General features: G+C 39.3%; 1 pseudogene; it reads left to right on the forward strand.

Moving 5' to 3' along the window:
- Nucleotides 1-3,348: 3,348 nt before the first annotated feature.
- Nucleotides 3,349-18,147, forward strand: part of LOC114263944 (receptor-like protein kinase FERONIA pseudogene) — a 36,837-nt pseudogene continuing 22,038 nt past the window's right edge.

Here is an 18,147-nt window from a genome sequence, read left to right on the forward strand (position 1 = left end):
AAGGAAATTCTTCGTATTTGTACTTTTGGTACTTAACGAATTTACGCGATATATCTTTCAGATATAAAGGCTTTTGAAATCCTTTTATTCCACATTCTGAAATCACTTGCTCGCTCAACATACAAAACCCTTCACCTCTATTCGTCTCCCACTTCTTTCTACTCCCTTTTCCAGCTTCGTCCTTTGAGAAAGCGTTTTATCAATGGCTTCCTCCTCATTGAAGGTGCCAGTTGTAGAGCGTGCGAGCCCATCTGTAGCCCTGAAAAGGCTCATTGATGCAGAATGTGAAAAGTACAAAGCTGGGGAGAAAAGTGCCATTGACGGACGCATCTTCATTCCTCGTCCTCATGTGCAACAAGACTATGTGCTTGGTCCCATAGTCAAGGAGATTCCTATTGAGCTTCTAGCTTTATACCCTTGTCTGGAAGACCATTGTCTCCTTTACGAAGGTGGCCTTGACTGGAGGAACTGGAAGACGAATCGCCCCCACCGATGCTGGCCCACGGTGAGACCAGAGTGACAAGAATGGTATGATCAAGTTGTCCCTAGTAGGACCCTGGACCTTCAAGAACTCTGCCTCATCGACGCCCTTCGATTATCCAGGTTAACCATTTCAGAGGACCCCTTTTTAGTTCCTGCTGCTCTGTGCTTTTGGAATTCTGTTTTTAATTTCTTCCAATTCAGATGTGGGATGATGGCCCCTACTGTTCTTGACATTTGCCATCTTTTAGGATTATCTCCCATTGGAACTCTCATTGGACCAGATTATCCTGACCTAGCAGTCCCTTTTTCCCTCCCCTCTCTTAACTCATCCTATAGTGACTTTGTCAAGGCTGAGAATAGAAGGGATGGTCTTGTGACCGATAGGGAATTCTTTTCTTTCTTATTATATTGGCTTTGCAAGTTCCTTTTCTGCACTTTTTCTCAAAAAATTATGCCTAAATTTGCCCCTCTTGCCAAAGCCCTTGTTTTACAGAAGAGGGTGGCTTTAGCCCCATACGTTCTAGGTCACGTATACAGAGCCTGCTCTCTTTTTTGTGAGAAACCCTTAGATGTCAATCAAGGGGGACCGATTTGGATTCTTCAGCTTTGGCTTTTTCTTATTTCCCCGAGTTACAATCCAAATGCCTTAAATTTTTTGAACCAGATCCTCTTACTCATGGCATGAGGCTAGCCAATGCTTCTCTTTATCTTTTTACTTTTGCTTTTTTACTTCTCTTTCTTCCACCAACTTTCAGCTTCTCGTCTTTCCTACTGCTTTCGTCCCTTCGAACCCACTACTATCGGCCCACTTTGGTTGAAGAATTTCCTAAGTGATAGGCTCTGTGCTTCACCTGTTCACAAGGATATATGGGTCTCCATTTTAATTCCCAGAGAATTATTCATTGGGACCATGAACCCCAGAGCTTACAAATGCATTGTTGAGCCCTATTGTCCTGCACAATTTGTTAGACAATTTGACTTCACTCAATGGGTCCCAATACCTCTCTGTAGTAACACCAATCTAAGTTTTACCACAAGGGATGTGAAAGTTCGAAGGTCCAGACTGGAAGAGGCAACTTCCAAATTTATACAGGACTTGATCGATTTTGAGTATATCCCCTTCCTTTCCCAAGGTAACATTTTGAAAAGATACCAAAATTGGTGGGTGACCAATATGGAAGTGCACTTGGCCATTCCCCCTCAAGACCTACTGACGGTGTTAGATGTACCCAAGCCCAAAGGAGCTAGAGCTGCTACTTCTTCCACTGTTCTGACCACTCTAGTTCCTGTGTCTGCCTCCACTCCTAGAGTTACTCGGGCCACCTCGAAGAAAGGTATACATTCTCATCTCTTCTCTTTTACCTTCTTTATAATGCTTTCAGTCTTATCATTAGTTTTTCCTTTTGTGAGGTGGTGTAGGTACCTTACAGGGAGACTCTCCTCAGAAGATTCAAGCTCTAAATCTCCTCAAAAGCAAACAGCAACAAAAGAAAATGAGACTTTTACTTGAGCCTGAGAAGGAAGTCTTTAACGTGCAAGTAGAAGAAGAAGAAAAAGCAGAAGAAGAGTTAACCCAAGAGCAAGAGTCTTCCTTGAAAAGAAGAAAAAGAGTAGCCGTCCCTTCTTCTGGCTTAGTTCAAGACCCCATGCATGAGACAATGGTCAGAGTGGAGGAACTCATTTCTGAAGAATCTGAATCCTAAACTGGAGAGAAAGAAGTTGAGGAAGAACATTCAATGCCTGCACAAAGAAAAAGGAGAAGAAGATGACTGTCTCTCCTTCTGATTTTTTTGAAGACCCTATACATGAGGCAGCTGCTAAGGCAGTGGAACGAGAGCATTCCAAGGCCATAATTGTCTTTGAGAGAGCTGAGAAGAGATAGCAGCAGCAATTCTTAAGAGACGAAGCTGCTACTGCTGATGCACTTCAAAGGGATGCTGCAAGAAGACAACACGTTGCTGATCACTACTCTCTTCGAAGCTCTCCTACTGCTACTATCACTTCTGAAACAAGTAACTTCTTTTAAGCCTCTATTGTTTTTCCTTGTTAATCTTGTGGGTATTGAGCTTTGACATCACTTTGTCATTCTCTTCTTTTGCAGCAACAAATCCTGAGCTTACTCTTTCAATGAGAACTCTCTCAGTTTCAATTGAGACTGATCAGATGCAAAATGTGAAGACCATTCAGATAATACTCCCACTTCCTAGGCCTACATTCAATGTATCCTCCTTGAGGCCAAGCATTCCTGCATTTCTTTCTTTTGGATTGAATCCATATCTCCCTTTCTTATCTTTGGATCTACCTTTATTCGATTCTTTTCCGAGCCTTACTCTTTCCCTCCCCCCTAAGGGAATTCCAACTATTACTCTATCTCAGATGATAGCTGATTCCCCAAAAGCGGGTGCTAGTGGCTCTCCAACCCATGGTTTATTACCTTTATCTACTTCCAGCCCTTCTTCCCTTGACATATTGGTGGCTAGGACCATAGAGACTGCTGAAAATGTTCCATCTATTTCTCTTATCCCTATGCAATCCTCTATGTCTTCTACCACTACTCTTTCTACACCCCTCATGCTCATGGACGAAGTAGATGTCTTCAAAGCAAGACTAGCTAGTCTCTTCGACATAGCCTTTACCTCTCCAATAACAAATGATAAGGCTGAGCCGTTGGTACTAGCTGACTCCCTGTTAGAAATTCTTGAGGGCTCCTCTTCCTCCAGTAGGAAGCCTTCTGCACCTCTGATGGATTTAGACAACTGTCTAGAATTACTGATGTCTTTTTCAAGGATTCCTTTCGAGGCTTTATAAAGTCCTATAATAAGAAATGGCTTCCTGCAGTGTTGCAAAGCTGTTGAGCAATCAAGCATGACTGTCTCAAGTCATCTATCTCAGGCAGCAGCTACTGTTGACTTTTATATCAACATTTGTCATACTGCCAAGGTTGCAGAGGAGAGATTAGCAAGAGATCAGAGCTTTGTTTTCGCAGTACATTCTGAAGTCTCAGTGCTGAAGGAACAACATTCCTCTGTCTCCCATTTTCGAACTCAACTACTGGAGAAGAAAGCTCAACTTGAGGATGAGCTGTCTATAGTGAATCAAGCCTTAATTCGAACTGACACAAAACTACAGATCACCAACCAAGGATTGGCCGATCGAAAGCAAGAAATGACCACGGCCATTCAGTTGGCTCCCTCATTTAAGAATAGGAAGTCTATTGTAAAAGAACAATTAAGGCATTGTAATGATTTTTGGACCAATTTATGGCAGAATGTATTTAACTCTTTATGAAGAAAAACAAATTCTGATTTATCATTTGAGTACTCTTGTGTTCTTTTGCTTGACATTCCTTCTACTCCTTTTGTTTCCCAGATAGTTAGAAAATAAGGCTTCAAATATCTGCCATTGATCTTTTTGGGATGTACGTATGCATTCAAATTTCTCAAATGGTATGCCCCAAAAGGCAGGACTCTATGAATTTGATATGGTCCTTCCCAGTTAGGTGACCATTTACCAAACTTATGGCTTTTAATACCTATTGGGAGTATAGTTTTCCACACCAAATCACCTTCATCAAAGCCAATGTGCTTGACTTTCTTATTGTAAATTTTGGTTGCTTTCTTCTTTTGAAAGAGAATGCTACTTAATGCCAGAATTCTGGCCTCATCTATTTCTTCTAATTCCAAGCACATACTCTGATGGTATTGCTTAGAATCTAGCTGGTCTTGGCATCTTACCCTTAAAGACTTAACATTAATTTCCACAGGCAATACAGCATCATGCCCATACACCAAGGCATAAGGAGTAACTCATGTGCTTGACCTTGGAGAAGTTCTATAAGCCCACAATACATCCAACAACAAGTTATGCCAATCCCTAGGATTGTCTTCCATAACCATTTGTATTCCTTTCTTCAAGGACTTATTGGATAATTCAGTCTGGCCGTTAGCTTGTGCATAATAGGGGGTGGAATTAATAAGGCTAATTCCAAACTCAGCCACAAAAGACCTCACCATTTTTCCATCAAACACAGTCCCATTATCAACAGTTATGGTTTGCGGGATGCCAAACCTATGGATCAAATCCCTGATGAACCCAATGACCTTAGTCTGGTCTACAGCCTTGTATGGCTTAGCTTCGACCCACTTGGTGAAATAATCAGTAGCCACCAAAATGAAACAATGATGCTTCAAAGAGGGTGGGTGTATTTTTCCCATCATATCCATGGCCCATCCTCTGAATGGTCAAGGCTTTACTACTGCATGCAGGTCAGTTATGGGCACATGCCTTATTATGCCATGCTTTTGACATGCCTGGCAACCCTTTGCATATTCTATGTAGTCTTTAAGGATAGTTGGCCAATAATAGGAATGTCTTTGAAGCATCCATCTCATTTTTACACCAGGCTGATGTGCACCACAGATGCCTTCATGAACCTCAGCCATAGCTGTTAATGCTTCTTTTGGTCCTAAACATTCCAACAATAGACCATCTCTCCCCCTTTTGTAGAGATCATTGTTATATATGATGTATTGCATAGATTGCAATTTAATTCTTCTACTGGCCTTTGAGGATGGGCCAGCCAAGTACCGTATTATTGGATGCCTCCAATCTTGTTCCTGTAAATCATTATGACTGACTTCCAGGACCACATTCCTTTTATTTAAGGGTGGTATAGATTTCTGGTATATTGTTTGGCTTATGTCCCGTTGGGTACCATCCCTCCTCTTGAAATTCGAGGCTTTCTAAGCCACATCATTTGCTCTATTATTCAAGAATCTTGGAACATGAGTTACATTTGCTATTTGAAATTGAGAGAGCAAATGTAATGCGACAACATAATACGGCAGCAAGCTTATACTTTGACATTTAAAAATCCCTTTCACTTGGTTAACCACCAATTGAGAATCTCCAAATATGTCAACTGCATGTACTTGTAATCCAATAAGAATTTCCAATCCCACTATCAAGGCTTCATATTCAGCTTGATTATTAGAACAAGTAGTTTCATCCACTCTGAAACCGTGTGTGGTTTCTATTCCTTGTGGTGACTTAATCACAATACCAATTCCAGTTAGGCCATTGGCTTTCGATCCATCGAACCACATTTGTCATGGCTCGACACTAGCCATACCAAGTTCCATTATCTCTTAACTCTCTATTTGAGATGTATGGTCTGCCAAAAAATTGGCTAAAACCTGTCCTTTCACTGCCTTTTGAGGCACATATTCTAAGTGAAATTCTGACAAGGCTAATACCCATTTGCCAATTCTTCCCCTCAACATAGGTCTAGATAACATATTTAACCAAATCTGTGGTTGCAATTACCAAGACATTTGTAGGCAAAAGGTAATATCTTAATTTCATTGCAGCAAAATACAGTGCAAGGCAAAGCTTTTCTACAGCTGAATATTTACATTCACAGGAATTTAAAAACCTACTAAGGTAATAAACAGCTTGCTCCTTGCCTTCTTCATTGTCTTGGGCTAAGAAAGCTCCCAATGAATCTTCTGCTGTAGCTATATACAACTTCAAAGGCTTAACGCTATTTGGTGGCATCAGCACTGGAGGGTTGGCCAAGTAGGCTTTGATTCCTTCGAAAGCAATTTGATGCTCCGCTGTCCACACAAATTCCTCTTCATCTTTCAGCCTTAATAAGGAAGAAAATACTTTAGTTTTCCCTGCAGTGTTAGAAATGAATCTTCGAAGAAAATTAACCTGTCTAAGGAACTTTTGTAATTCTTTCTTACTTGATGGAGGTCTGGCTTCAATGATGGCTTTGGCTTTATTCTAGTCAATCTGTATTCCTTTCTTGTGTACTACATAGCCCAAGAAGTTTCCAGATGATACGCCAAAAGCACACTTAAGAGGATTAAGCTTCAATTTGAACTTTCTTATTCTTTCAAAGGCTGCTTCTAGGTGAAACAGATGTTCCTCCATAGATTGGGATTTAACTACAATGTCATCAATATAACACTCTAAATACCCTCCAATAAGGTCATGAAATATAGTGTTCATAGCCCTCTGATATGTGGCCCCATCATTTTTTAGGCCAAATGGCATTTTAACCCATTCGAAGGTCCCAATATTCCTAGAACATCTGAATGCTGTCTTGTGAACATCCTCCTCTGCAATGCAGATTTGGTTGTAACCAGAGTGCCCATCCATCATTGATAAAATTTGATGCCCTGCTGAACTGTCCACCAGCAAATCTACTATAGGCATTGGATATTCATCTTTTGGAGTTGCTAGATTTAGGTTTCTAAAATCGATGCATACCCTCATTTTGCCATTCTTCTTAACTACAGGCACAATATTAGATAGCCATTCAACATACCTGGCTGTCCTGATAAAGCCTGCCTTGAGTAGTCTAAGAATTTCTTCCTTAACTTTCTGGATCACTTCTGGACCCATTCTTCTTGGTTTTTGTTTGTATGGCTTGAAGTTAGGCTTCATAGGAAGCCTATATTCCACTAATGACCTATCCAATCTTGGTAGTTCATTATAAGACCATGCGAAACAATCTTTATATCTCCTCAGTATAACCAACAACTGGTTCCTGTCAAGAGTATTCAACCGAGCACTTATATAAATGGGTTGTTGTACAGAACCTTCCCCTAAATTTATTTTTTCTAAGGGGTCTTGTATCTGAATACTTACTGAAACTCCTTCTTTGATTCCTTCTAACTTTGAAGCAATCTCCTTGCTGCGTTCTGTTCCCAGGTTCTTTGATTCAACCTCTTTACCCTCCTCCTCATAGACGAAGTCTGTCCACAAGGCTTCTTCTTCTTGTATTTCTTGGACTTTTGTCTCTATGTCCAATGCACAGTATTTATCAAGGGTCAAAACTCTGGCTTGTTACTGCTCCTGCTTGTAGCCAATTATCATGACTTCTTTCTCTTGCTCCCGCACTTTCTGGACTATTGACTTTACATCCAATATTGAAAACTTAATTAAAGCCAAAGACTTGGCTTCTGGTGCTTCATCTTGCTACCTATAACCAGGCATCATTGTCATCTTTAACGACCACCTCTTCATCAGCACTCTCCTGGACTAAGTGCTTCAGGTGTGTCACTTCCTCATCAGCCGTTACTTCGGCTGAGCCATCAGATTTTATCAGTATACTGAGCGGTGTCACTCCCTCAATATACAACTTGGCTTCTACGAAGTCTGCGCAGGCTACGAAAGGTTGAGGATCTGCATCAATTTCCTCCATCTCCCCATTGCTTAAAGCAATTATCATTTTTTGATGCAAATAGGAAGGCACACATTTGTTAGTGTGGATCCAATCTCTACCAAGTAAAGCATTGTACTTCGCATTGCTGTCGATGACGAAAAACGCCGTCATGCAGTCCTTGGTTCCCACACTCAAGTTGATGGGTAGAATTCCCTGGGCCATCTGTTTGTCCCTAGCAAAACCAGCAATGGTTGTACTGGTTGGGATTAACCTGGGATTCTTTTTCCCTAATTTCTTCAAGGAAGATTTCGGTAGTAAGTTCATCGCTGCCCCATTATCCACTAAGACTCGGTTCAACTGTATCCCATCGAAGAAGGCCTTAATATACAAAGGCTTAACATGTTGTGTCATAGAATTCAAGGGATATTCAAAAGGATACGAGAGGTTAATACTTACCACTTCTTCACTCTCATACTCAGTTTCCATTGGGGTAATCATTCCGGAATTATCTTGTACCATACTCTCTTGTGAGTCTTCACTAGAGATTGGAATTGGGTCAATTTCTTGCCCCTCTTGATTCTCATCTCCAGCTTGGAATTCATGCGGTAGTATGTGTACCATGTTTACTGACACCGAGCCAAATTGGATGGCCGGCTGTGTCTGCTTCTCCTTTTGGTCACCTTGTTCAGTCACTCCAGAAGCATCCTCCATGCTGCTTTCTAGTACTTTATCCTTTGAATGGTCTGTCACGACTGGTTTTTCAACCAGGAACGTTTGTTCAGCCATGAAGGCTTAGAACATTTCTTCCTCAACCATTTCTTTCTTTTGGCTTACACCAACTTCCGTTTCTGGTTCGCTGTCACTTTCCATTAGTGCCTTCTCTAATCCTGCTAAATTGGACTTCTTCCTGGCTCTTAGTTCAAAATGAACTTTGGCCAACTATTTTCTGTTGCAACCCATTTTTCCTTGTAGAGTTGGTTTTGGAGTAGGGTCTGACTTTGGATTCTTCTTTCCTTCTATTTGTGCCAATAAAGAATTCTCTCCATTTTCTTTCAGGTCTCGTTGGTACTGAGTGTATCTGCGCTGAATTTTTCTCATTTATGATCTAGAAATCACGGGGACCATATCTGGTTCCTTTGTTTTTGGGTGCTTAAGCAAGACCCAATTGTTCGGAGCCACCAAAGGAGGTCTGACCATCCTACCTTGGATTCCAGCAACCTTTCTCTGGGTAGACACTTCCCTAGGTTTGTTCTGCATTACAAACCAGTCTGGGACCCCAGGTACCCACGAACTTACTGACCCTGCCGTGGAACTACTTCCTTCTTCCTTCGAAGCTTTCCTCGAAGCTAGCCGCGAAGGCCACTGCTTGGTCCTGACTTCATGCTTTGGGCCTAACTCCGGCCTTCGATGAAGGTGTCTACTTTCTGTCTTGCGTGAGGCTAGTTTAGGGGACCAATCTCTGGTTTTAATCCCATAAACTGGACTTTTCTCCAATCTCGTCCCAGAATGGTTGCTCTCCGTTTTGTAATAATTAGCTGGCCTGGATTCATGTAAGGGCTTCTTGCCTTTGAAATGCATCCTATTAACTGTTGGTTCAACCCTCAAGGGCTGTTGCCTGACGCTAGATGGATATGGCCTTTTATTGTAAGCATTGGTTGGTTTAGGACGTCTCTGCACATCCTTGTAGTACTGCTTCCCATCAGTCGGGAGTCCTTTCAACCATTTGTAGCTTAGTCTGCACCTAGGACACATCCTCTGCATTACAGCTGCTTCTAAGGAATCGTCATCCAATGCTTCTTCCTCAGAGTCTTCCCTCTGGTGTGAGAAACCTTGTCCAATAGCTGGTAGATCTCTAGTGTCTTTCTTGATTGCTGTCTGGTTGGCCACATGCATCTGTGCATTGACTTCTTCCAATTCTTTCAAAGACAGGTTCTGAAAATCTGGCATAATGACATTGGTTGCCACCTCTCCAATTTCTGGAAATGGATTACTGTTGATCCCCATGGCCTTTTCAGCTTTGGCTGGGAATTTCAAACTCTCTTTCCGAATTTGTTCTTGGATCCTGCCTCGAAAAACAACACAGTTTTTAGTTGAGTGAGACCAAGAATTATGCCATTTACAATATACTTTTCCTTTAAGTTCATTAAGAGATGGAATTTTAACCCCTTTTAGTAACTTAAGGAAGTTGGCCGCAAGCAAATGATCAAAAATGTCATCTGCCTTAGTTAAATCGAAAGAATATTTCCTGTGGAGATCTTTCTTTTTAAATTGCTGGTCAATTGTTGTATCCTTATGAATTAATGCTTCACAGATCATAGGCTCTTTCCCCACAATCTCTGCTGCATCAATCTCATAGTTAGGATCTTTGTAGTATGTCTTATATGATGCATTATTTCGATCTTGCTCATCTTCTAGTAATGCTTCATATCTAGATACTCTGTAAGTCAGTTCTACTAAGTCCCTGAACTCTGTTGAGTCAAACTTCTTTTGAAGCCTAAATTCTAAGCCATTTTGAGCCAATCTTATGAATTCTGGCTCTAGCAAAATGACTCTATATTTATTTCAAGTCCTTTTAAATCTAGCAATAAACTGAGTAGCCTTTTCTTCAGGTCTTTGACTCAACCTTGCCAAGTCTGCCATGGAAACTTCTGGCTCCGATTGGAAAAATTGGGCATGAAATGCCTCTTCCATTTGTTGCCAAGTTTGGATTGAGCCAAGTGTAAGGTTAATGTACCATACAAATGCTCCCCCAGTTAGAGAATTTGGGAACAGCCTCAGCTTCATAAAATCATTATTAGTGAATTCACCGCATTGAGCAGTGAACCTAGCGATATGCTCTACTGTGGACTGGTTTCCATTCACATAAAAAAGGGCGAAATCTGGTATCCTGAAACCTCTTGGGTATTCATGTACCCTATCTATCCATTCTGGGTAGGGTTTTCTGTATACAGGAGTCTAGACCCCCCAAGCCATTGGTCTACACATCTCCCTAACGATGTTAGCAATTTGGTCCCTAGGGACCATATTTTGTGCCTGCTGAATCACCGCCGGAGGAACAAACACAGGATTTGGTGGACAAACTTGTACTTGTGGTCCTCTTGGTCCATAAGGTGGTATATTTAGGACTGGTTGTTCCTGTGGTGCAGGTTGCTGTTGGGGGTGTGGGTAATCCCTTTGAATTTGTCCTACGAAAGGACCTGTGAAAGGTGCTGGAACTGGTGTTGTGTCTCTTCCATTTGTAGGAACACTTTCTAAACCCCCGGGTATAAATTCGAATAAGGGATTAGTGAACCCCCTTGTGCCAGGTATGGCTTCAAACATGGGATTCAGAACCATTCTTATGCCATTTCCTTGTACTGGGCCAGTTCCACCAAATTGCATGGCTTCACTGTTAAGTACTGAGACATTTTGACCTACAACGGGCCTTGGAACAGGTTCGTACCAACACTAAGGTGATGGTCTTTCATGGTTCTGATTACTAGTTTGTCCATTAGAATATCCATGAACTTGCATAGGCTGTTTATCTCTAGCCAATCCTTGCTGAGGGACATTCGAAATTTCCTCCATGTGTCTTGCGTTTGTTAGTTGGTGGTTATTCATTCGATCCAAAAAGGATGTTGCCCACCTTTCCATTGTGTTCATTAATTGTTGTCCCATTGCATCTATTAAGCCACCCTATGGATTCACTGGCTGAGTAGATGGGACAGTGGATGGTCCAATTCCTTGGTCTCGTCCAATATTACGAACAAATGGTATTTGTTCTGAAGTACTGGTCTGTTCGACCATAGGTTCCGATAAAATAGGAGTTTCCACAGGATGTGTTATCACATCATCCTCTGGATTAGGTATCTCTACCCCTCCTTCCACGCCTTCTTCCAAGCGTTCATTTTCTCCTTGTCTCCTACGTCTAGCCATTTTAAATGTAGTCCCACCGGGCGTGCCAAAAATATATGTTGGCTTTTTGGCTTTCGAAGGTTATTATTGTGATTACGAGCGTGCCAGCAAGGATCAATTTAGTCCTTACAGAAATTTAATTGCCAACCAATTATCAGACGACTGTGTTTTAGTTCTCTTAGCCTCAATGAAGAGGACTTTTACTGGTGGCTTGATCTAGGAGAATTTAAACAGAATACCAATCAAATAAAGAAAATCTGAAGCATTTCACTAGAATGAAAAACTTACAATAATTCGAAGCGACGACCTATTTGAAACTACTCCTATGAATGAAAATGCAGTGCAGAATTTGAAGTACTAGAATGTAAAGAACAGGGTATGTAAAAGTAAAGTAGAATAAGACTGGTTTTTTAGATCTGAGTCCGGGGCTTTTTCCAGGGCCTTCTCTGCTATTTACACTGCTCAAAGATGACAGTCGAACTGTATTTTCAATTGTCGAACTGCTCCCCCATGATCGCTAATTATGTAGCCTCAAGATTAGCTCCACTATGCCATCATTTGCAGTTAAGCTTCCTTCCTAAATTTGAATTTAAATAAGAGTAACCGCTGATGCCACATCACCTTACATCTCTTTGTTGATCCACTGCTACTCAGATCTCATAACAACCAATATCAACTGCCACGTGTACGATCAGGATCGAAGACTTGAATGCTCTCCCCATATTACCCTTACTTTGCCACGCGTCGAATTGTAACTGGCTTGTACAAAATATGCAGCCAACAGAAGCAAAAAGCAAAAATATAATCAAAGTTGTTTGTTCACTCGAGCGGCCATTTGTGTGCTCGAGCGGAGAATCTTTGGTTCCAGAAGTTTAAACTGTCTGTAAAAGTAGTGGAAGTTGTGGTTTTGCACTCGAGTGGAACTTCCTGCGCTCGAGCGTCAGTCCGCTCGAGAGGCCATTTTGCGCTCGAGCGAAGATCGCAGATCAGTTTTCTATAAATATGTGGTTTCATCCGTTTTTAGGGTTACGGATTCTAGATCTTCTTCTTGGATATTAGGGTTTATATTTGGAGCTTCTTTTCTAGTTTCTTTGATGTTTGTTTGAGTTTAAATCTGGTTTGAAAAGTATACATCAAAGGATTGTTTGTTTTGTTCAATAGAAAAGAGAGCGTTGTTCTTCAGTGGATTCCGTGGAATTTAGGCCTGAAGCTTTGGTAGAATCCGGAGTGGCTTATCATCGGGGATTCGACATCGACGTTGCGGATTCAACGTTGGGCAAGGCAATTTCAAGGTGTAGACGAGGTTGGAAGAAACACATAGGGGTCGGTTCGATTCTGGCGTGGATTCGCTAGGTAATTAAGAGTACAGTTGTGTAATTCCTTTATGTCTTCTTAGTGGATTGTTTTGTGGCTTTGGCCTGTGATTTTTTTTATCACAATTGGAGGTGCTTTAGTTGTGGTTTTTCCACATAAAATCATTGCGTCGATTTGTCTTGATTGTTTGATTGGGATTGCTGTTCACTGCTTAAAATTGATACATAATCACAAATCAATATCTAGGGGATTTCTAGATTTTTCAGTCTTCAAGGGGAATGTGTTCCATTTCTCCTAAGCTGATTAATCCTAATTGTTTATAGATATCTTCTTTTGATTCTATTCTCTCATTATTTATTTTGTTCATCTACCATATCTAATTGTTCAGTTATTTATAATATTATTTTGTGTTTTATTCTACTTCATTATCATTTTCTTTTTCAATCATTTCTTCTAACTATTTTAAGCTATAGTTACTTAACTCCATTATCTTTTTGTTTTGCAGGTGAAATTAATTCAAAGAGTTCCTCCAGATTATTTCCTTTATATGGATATGGATATAGATCTAATTCTTGTTGGTTTTCTTCAAAAATGGCTACTTGTTTTTTCTGAATCTTGTACAAAAAGTCTAATTTCGTTTATTATTTCTAATTAATTAGTTCTAAGTTTTTCGTTAATTTCTTTTAATAGCCTAATTAAGGTATAATTTTGTTCTATTATTATTTGTAAAAAAGTATTACTATTTAAGTTATCATATTCTACTTCTTCACTATATTTAATACTCATACAAGAGTTATTGGCAAGGCTGAGAAACCGGGCTCTGATACCAATTTCTATTGCAGATTTGTGGATCTAATTTAATATTAACACTTGTAAGATCTTTCGTTAATATTTTACATTGGTTTTTTCTAAGGATATTTTATTTTTAATACTGGCAATTTTTGAGCTATAATTTATTATAGATCATTCTGAGGCAATAGCTAAAAGAGAATTTAATATATTTAACTCACTTTCTAATTCAGAAATATAATCTAAACTATCTTTTATTTCAGCTCTAAGTGTTGTAATTAAACGCATATAATTACTAATTCTAAGTTTATATGAAAATATAATTTTTACAATTTTTTTTATTAACTATTTATGTTTTTTTGTAATTTTCAAGTTTTTCAAGGTCAATTTATAATTTAATGGAAATTATTGGTGATAGGGATTGGTAAGGTGGCTTTAGTTTGGCGAAGTGTTTGTCTAGGTGGGTTTTGAGCCAAATTGTGGCTTCAACTTTCGAGCTACAAGGAATTATGTTTTTAACAATACATTTAGATTTGGAGAGGCTAAATTATATTCAGTTCCGCTACGTAGCTCGAAATTGGCTCGAATCCAAAACGACGTCGTTTTGTTTTTTTTTTTCTTTCTTTCTCATTGTTTTGAAGATAAAGATGATGAAGAATAAGAAGAAGAAGAAGAAAAGAGAAGAGGGAGCAGCTGAACACATCATCATCAACAACAACAATATCTTCATCAACATCATCATCGTCATCATCATCAATACATTATCAACAGCCAACAAATTTTTTTTTTGCCCCCTTCATCTTCAGATCTAGATCCACTAGAAAAAAAAAAAAATCAACATGATCATCATCAGCCAACAATTTTTTTTTTTCCCTTCATTTTCAGATCCAAATCCACTAGGAAAAAAAAAAGTAGAGTGGCGATCGGCGATACCCACCGGCGATCACTGCCATCACCGCCATCACCGTCGATGTAATGCCCCAAATTTCAACCCAAATGATAAGACAACAATCATGGCTCTTTTAAGGAAAATCGAATATAAATCTCCAAACTTACATTACATGATATGATTGTTCTTCATGTAACAATACATTAATCCAACAACAAGTAAATAAATAAATAAATACCCTCAAGGGTTTACAAGTTTCCAAGGCTTGAGCCTAGTTACACGAAACGGTTATTCAAACCCACACACATACAGCCCTTGGCTTACACACAGAGTCACAGCAAAATGAGAGTCTCGTACTCTCAACACACATTTCCCCGCCTTTAGTTAGGTGGCATCACCACATCTTTTCCTGCACAAAAATCCCGCAGGGTGAGCATAAAACCCAGTAAAAACTCCTTAACAAAGTATATACATTTTATACAAGTCTCAAGAGATGAAATGCATATGCCATGCTATGCTCTTTTGAAAGAAAATCACATCTCCATCTTTGAAAACTCTCATGCTCAATGATGTCATGCAATTTCAATTCTTCAAAACTTAACAATTCATTTCAAGAGCAACAAATACGACTCTGGTAATCCCTAAGTCGGTGTCTGCAAGTAGGCTAGACAAGTACTATCAATTTGTCATTTTTACCGATATTAACCGGAAGGCTCGACACCTATCCGCACAGGTTTTCGGTTTTTCACCCCGGACTCTCAGGCCAACTTATTCAATATCATCTACACCATCTATCAAGACTTACCAACGTATTTACCCCAAAACTATTCCATGAAAACTTGTTTCTCAACATTCTTTTCTCAATGCAAGTTTTCAAATCAACTTTCAAAGTTTAATGTAATCAAATGAATTGATATGCCAATAATACAAGATGAATATAAATATTTTTATTTCAATTCATCATCCAAGGAATAACACAATTCCCTCTTCTCAAGTATCCTCAACAATTAGTCATTTTAAGACTATTTCAACGTTTTGAACAATAATTTCCAAAATGAACAATAATTATCATATTCCCTAAAATTCATCATTTATATAAATATAAATATGAAATTTCCAAACATCCATTTATTTTGACATACAAAATAAATATAACAACATCATTTATGGATTTTCAGTCTCTTAAAAAAAATCTCCAAATTCTAAGTTTTCTCACCAAAACTATACAACTCAAATCTTTTGAAAAAAAACTTTCCAAAATCATTTTTTCTTCAATCAACGAAAATTCAAACCCATGAGATCATTTTAAAAGAATAAGTGACAAACTCACTTTCAAAATCGCTCAACTTCTTGAATCAACAATCAATTTTCAAAGTTATTGAAAGATGATTTCGAAAATCATATACATCTTGCAAAAACATATATATAACTCTAAGAAATCCCTATCTCAAGTTTTGACGAAGAAATGAGATGAAACCCCTAAAATCAACGGTGTTGAAACTCGATCTTTACCGCACACAGCGAAGCCCTCGAGAAGTTAACCAACTTTCATGAAGAAAACTATGGTAGAACTCTAATGGATCTTGAGAAATCAAGGTTTTGATCCAATTTAGCGTAAGGAAATGTAGAGAGAAGAGAGAAGAAAGGGTTTTTAGAGAGAGAGAGAGAGAGAGAGAGAGACCTAACAAGAGTGAGATACACTCAGCCTAAAGAGAAAAAAAGACTAAAATTTCGGACTCACCTACCACTTCAGGGGTGCTGCCCCTTGACCTTGCCAGGGCGTTGCCCTCGGACCCGCCAAGGGACGCTGCCTCCTGGACCCCCATGAGCTAACCGGGCAGCTCGATCATCGACCTGCCCAGTCGAAGTGGCAAAACATGAAAGAAGGGTCGAAACCGGGATCGCTACACAAAGTGATTCACCTTGCACTCTCTTTAATTTATTTTTTGTGTATATTTTTTCTACAGACCTTAAAAATTCTGATGGCCAATTTTCATATCAAATACATCTGATATATATACACATCACATGATAGAATTTGCATGTAGGTGGGATCCTTAGGGATCTCTATCTTTTAGTTGTGGGGATAAAATAAAAGAGGTATTTTTTATCTTAAATATGCAGGATACAACTTATCCAATTTTTCATTAATTATCTTTTAAATAGATAATATAGAACTTCCACTAATTGCAATAATGTCCATCAACACATTACAATTAAACTCCTAAAAGTAGAGAATTACAAGTGAGGCTCTTTCTTACAATTAGTCACAAACTTCCTTCCACCAAACTATATTCCACATGAGCTACTAGGTATGGACAAATTTATCACTACCAAAACCTTAACTCATGTAACCGAATTCTAAATTTTTCCTTCTTCTAATTAGACCCTAAAAGCATTTTTCAAAAATAGTACTTTTGTAATTATACATGTATAAAAATATTTTTTTTATGAAAAAGTTACCGGCCGATTTTTTGTTGGTCCAACGTTAATAGGAAAAATTGCTTGAATATACTTTCTCACTTTGAGAATGGTAGATTCCATGTTAAGCACCTATATAAATCAATTACTACTCACATAGCCCAACATGTCCGTATATAGCCTTTGGTTCAACGTCATCGATTGACAATATCAAAGTTAAATGAATAGTTAACTAATTTATACAAGTCTCTTAGGTCAAAGGAAAATAAGTGCATTGTAATAGAACTACCTTTTAAACTAGCAGTGATCATTTCATAGATGTTCTCAAAATCGATCATGTTCAGTGCATGTAATTTGTTAGGTTTTTATTCTTGGCAATCCTGTTTGACAAAACTCCTTTCAGTTATAATTTTATTCGATCTTTTATTTAAGTGAGACTATGAGTTTTTAGATGTGAATCCAACTTGAATTGTGCCTTGCAGAGATGTTTCAGAAGATAATTCTTTCATATTTGTCACTTCGTTGACTATATCGGGGATTGAGCTGCCTCTTGGCGGGCCCGGCGCAGCGCCCAGGCGGGGTCAAGGGGCAGCACCCCCTGAAGCCAGAAGCAAAATTGCAATCGAAGTTGCTTGTCCGCTTGAGTGGCCATATGTGCGCTCGAGCGGAGAATCTTTGGTTTTAGAAGTTTAAATTGTCTGCAAAAGTACTAGAAGTTGTGTTTTTGCGCTCGAGCGAAATTTCCTGCGCTCGTGCGTTAGTTCGCTCGAGCAGAGTTCGCGGAACAGTTTGCTATAAAAGGTGCGGTTTAGTTAGATTTTAGGGGACGACTTCCTGATCTTCTTCTTGGGTATTAGGATTTTCATCTGGAGCTTTTTTGCTTTTTTCTTTTGATATCTGTGAGAGGTTAATCATAAATTGAGTGGATTATATCAAGGGGTTTGTTTGTTTTATTTATTCAATACAAAAGAGAGAGTTGTTCTTCGGTGGATTCTGGAGAATTTGGCCCAGAAGCTTTGGTGGATTCTGGAGTGGCTTATCGTCTTGGATTGAACATTGGCGTTGTGGATTCAACGTTATACAAGACAATTCTGAGGTGAAGACGGGGGCTAGAAGAGGTACATAGGAGTCGGTTCGATTCGGGCGTGGATTCGCTAGGTAATTGAGAGTACGCTTGTGTAAT

This window comes from Camellia sinensis, chromosome 11 (assembly GCF_055761805.1).
Source record: "Camellia sinensis isolate YWXY chromosome 11, ASM5576180v1, whole genome shotgun sequence".
NCBI classification, from domain to species: Eukaryota; Viridiplantae; Streptophyta; class Magnoliopsida; order Ericales; family Theaceae; genus Camellia; species Camellia sinensis.